At 31.5% G+C, this 4,632-nt stretch overlaps 1 long non-coding RNA gene across 1 annotated transcript; it reads right to left on the reverse strand.

The window, feature by feature from the left end:
* Positions 1 to 3,436: 3,436 nt before the first annotated feature.
* Positions 3,437 to 4,632, reverse strand: LOC132726840 (uncharacterized). The gene is made up of 3 exons (XR_009625265.1): positions 4,334 to 4,632; positions 3,906 to 4,050; positions 3,437 to 3,478 (listed from the first exon to the last, which is right to left on the reverse strand). It is a non-coding gene; the product is annotated as an uncharacterized LOC132726840 (long non-coding RNA).

Here is a 4,632-nt window from a genome sequence, read left to right on the forward strand (position 1 = left end):
AAAAAACGTAAGTTCGAATGCTTAGCTAAATTGAAAATTTTGGGCGGTTTAAAAATTTAGTACACGGTCGTTGCCAAGTTTAGGGGAAAAAAATGCGAAAAAATAAAATTCTAAAGAGGTTGATACAATATTGCATCATATAGATCTAGTAAAACGGGAACAAATTTGTATAGGGTATTGGAAAGCAGACAACCGGAAAGTAAACAGCGCAAAAACTACCGCTATATAGCTTCTAAATATAAAACTTTTCAAAAAAATCCCTTTTCCTTAAAAAGGAATTGAGTACACGTATTCCTTATTATGCAATTTTTAATTATTGCACTGACCCAAAAAGAATTCCGCGACCATTTTTACCTCCTTATTTAATTTTTAAATTTGATAAAATTTTTTAAATTTGTTTGGGTTTCTTTCCCCGAAAAACAAAAAAAAAATTTTAAATTTGGGGCCCGGGAAATTTGAAAACTCCTTTTAAAAGTAAATTTATGCATTTGCTACAGGGAAAAATGTTTGATTAAAACAACAAAAATTACGAGTCGAAAAAAAAAAGAACTATGACTTTGTTACTTTCCCCCTGATGACTTTAATATAAAAACCCGCAACCCCCTACGGTTGACTCCCACCTGCGAAAGTCACGAAAAACTTTGAGGGCGTAAATTTTCCGGAAAGTACTCTTGTATAAGTTTAACAGTTTTTCGGGTTTTAAAAAAGTGGGTAAAATTTTTTAATGGAAAAAACACCCAAAAATTTCCATCAATCCCCTTTAAAAACGAAAAGTTTTATCAAAAAAAGCTTGTGTATTTTAAAAAGATTTTTTCCCTTTTTACAAATATAAAAAGAACAGGGGTTTGGGTATTTTGAAAAAAAAAGGGAAAATTTGGGAAATTCCTTGAAATTCCCTTTGCCCTTTTCGACCTCTTACCTCAAACAAAAATTTAAGGAAAATAATAAAAAAAACCCGGCTTTTTTCCCTTTCTCTTTTCATCCCCCTGGAAAAGGGTTAAAGTCCCAAAAGAAAAAAGGGGCCCCTTTTTAACTTCATAAATTATCGTTTTCCCATCTTCAGGGAAATTAAACAATTTTTACTTCCGGGAATTCCCACGTTTAAAAATAGGGAAATTCCCACAAAATTCCCGGGAATTTGGGTTTCAAAATTTTCCGATTTAACCCTTTCATGAATTCACAAATTTCCCAACTTCATGAATTCAACTTCGTAAATTTCCCCGTTTTCAATTCACAAATTTCACTTTTCAACTTCCCCGAATTTTTTATTTCAACTTCACGAATTTTTTTCCCAAATTTCATGAAGTTAAATCTGTTTTTCATGAATTTTAAAATCGTGAATTGGGTAAAGCGGGAACATAAATTTTCTGAAGTTGAAACCCGTAATTTTCCCCAAATTTTTGAATTTGTAAAGTTAAAATCTAAATTTCATGAAGGTAAAATTTGTAAATTCGTAAAATTTAAAATCGAAAATTTTCGTGAAGTTAAAATCGGGAAAATTCATAAAGATAAAATCGGGAAATTTCATAAAAAATGAAAGGGGAATTTCTAAGTTAAAAATGTCCCTCCCGGGTTTTCGAAATAAACGGCTTTAAAATTCGTCCTTTACAGTTAGTCACAAAACTGGTAAAATTTAAATGGCTGATTTGGGGAAAATTTGTAGTGTCCCAAAAAGAGACCCAAAAAAATTTAAAAGGGTTAATTTAAATACCATCAGTATTTAAAAGTTTTAAAAGGGCATGAAAAACAAAAAGGGAAATTTTGCTAATTTTTTTTAAATATCTGTCCCGACGACTTAAAAATTTATCTCGTGCGCCTACTTAATAAATCGTGGCCACAACATAGTTATCTCGTGCGCACCACGACCTTAATTTTTTGCACACGAGAAGTCGACTCGTGCCCACGACATAGTATCTCGTGCGCACGACCGATTATAAAAGCGCACACATGTCCCTCTGTACCACCATGTTGTTTTTACTATATCATTTAATTTTATTTATACTATATAGAGGTATTTTTGGATGTTATCGTTTAATTGTTATTTGATAGACTTTCAATACCTGTGATATATATAAAAAAAACTGGGACATGGACAATTTACTTAACTTTTCTGAAATTCAAGGATTTTCAGAAGTTATTGAATGATCTCTATATTTTAACACATGCTACTTAAAAAATCAATCCATGTGAATTAATTCCATAATAATTAGTAACATAATATACAAAGCTGAATAATTACTTTAAATTTAAAGTCACATTTTATATCAGTTTTTAAATAGGTCTATTTTTGAACTTTTATAAAAGTATGTAAAATAAAAAAGTACCATGTTCTTTTCATATTTAAAACCAGTGCAAGAAACATATTACCAACTGCGTTGATTCCTTCGGGAAGGAGATGTTCCTATACAGAATGAAAGTGCCCTACAAAGTTTTACAATGACTGAGACCCCAAGGTAGGTTAAAAGGACATGCCGATGATAACTACGAACCCTGTACCAATTGACTGAAATGAATTGAAGAATGTTTGCACAGAAACTGATTAGACAATCAAAGTGTGAAAGCACTGGATGCGAAGGACATGAAAAGGGAATTGCATAAATGCTGTATAGAAAAAAATGTAACAAAACTACAGAAATGTTAATCTTGCTAGATCTATACATGGCAGCGTTGGCCCGAAAGATAATCTAGGATTGGGGCCGCGTGTGTTCAAACCTGTCAGAAGCTTTTCAGCCCTTTCCGTCAACTTAGGTTAAGGACCTCGAAGACAATAGTAAGAATACACAGAGCGGATCGACATATTTGTTCTAACTTATGTAAATAAGAACTAAACATGTAATCATTAGCAATTTTAATGTGAAGTTGTTTATTTCAATGTATGGAGTAAATGTCCCATCTAAATTAAGTAAATTTTATGATCTAATCAGAAGGATATTACATGTACATGTACTATAAAATGGAATTTATTGAGTAATTTCATATGTTCTATTTTGCCAAACTCAGTGATAATGACTTTGAATATTAATGATTAACATCTAGCGACTTAGTTCGTGTTCAAAAACTGACATTATTAAAGTTCCCATATATTTGACTTTAAATAGGGCATAAGCATGACGACTTTAAACTTTCACTAAATCACAAATACTCGATCATGTTTGATTTTGCCTATCTATAGAGTAAAACCATAAAATAATTGATCATTGAAACTATCTAGAAATTGAAAAAAATTTTTGCCCCCCTAAAAAAATATCTCAATTATTAACAATACCTACGCCAAGTTATGCAAATGGATGGTCTACATATTTTTCAACGCAAATATGAATACACTTCCAGCGCCTTTCGCGTTCGCGAACGAGCGATTTGAGTCTACGCCCCGCACCATTGATATGAGCATCTTGAACCCCCAAGTCGTCTTTCAAAATTAGTAAATGCCATAACGAATTTGCAAAGCCATCGACCAGTAAATGGTGTGCCAATTTATCTGTTTAAATCATTGAAGCGTTACTTACATTGTTATATACAATACCGTAGGTTGCAATGTAACAAACGTTTCTTAACGTCAAGTAAGCATTGACAAACTGAAATATGACACTTTAATCTCAAGTAAAAGAACATCTTCTATAAACCTCATGTTCCAGTTTAAAGGTATCAATGTACAAAATATTTGTTTTAAAAAATATAAATACAAACACTAAATATACACTATACGAATATAAATTGCTGAAACATGTCTGTTATTTTCATTGGTTTGTTTCATATGGTAATGGTTTATGCATTTCCGAGGCATAATGACCCTTTAAGGGAGTATGACGACAACTAAACGAATAAAGAACATATCAATTCCATTAAAATATTTCTTATTAACTAATTAGTATACTTCAAAATAGAGCACTTTACATCAATCTTACCTTTCGTCTATTATTAGAATACAGAAACATCAAAAAAGGAAAAACAAAAAGTCCAATTAAAGATTTGAGATTTTCCGGTGTTTTTATCGCCACAAATAGTATCAAATAAACAACCATAAATGCTGTCATCAAGAAATACAAAGACCTAAAAAAAAATAAGAATAAACATCATTTGAATACTATAATGATAATTAAACAATGTTGGTAAATTGTTATTGCAATATATCCGTCAAGAAAAGTTTAAAAGCATAAACCCAATCATTACAATGATATTTGTCAATTATAGTTTGGATTTTCAATTACAAAAATGCATCAAATTACAATGTATATATTATTCTGAGGGATCACTTTGTTTTCTAGATTTTTTTTTTTACAAAAAATATAAAGTTGGTATTCAAGTAAGTTAGTTGAAAAATAAAAAGACTTACCATCTAAATATCGAGTTCGCCTGCCTTTCGAATACTCGGCAAACAATTTGTCGACGGCTGATGACCAACCGGTGTAACATTTGATCGCTTTTCAGTAATCCCCCAGCATACCATCCATACTCCTAAAGCTGTACACCAAACAAGTCTCCAAGATCCCTCATCACCGATATGATAGGCTAATGCAAAACCAAAATATACAAAATACCCTAAAACCAGCACGACTTTTCCTAGTAATATAATCTTATCGAAGTTGGCGTCAATGCACGATTTTGTTCTTCGCGTTATGTTCATCATGTGAT

This window comes from Ruditapes philippinarum, unplaced genomic scaffold (genome assembly GCF_026571515.1).
Source record: "Ruditapes philippinarum isolate M1 unplaced genomic scaffold, ASM2657151v2 ctg7264_1_1_1_1, whole genome shotgun sequence".
In the NCBI taxonomy this organism is placed as follows: domain Eukaryota; kingdom Metazoa; phylum Mollusca; class Bivalvia; order Venerida; family Veneridae; genus Ruditapes; species Ruditapes philippinarum.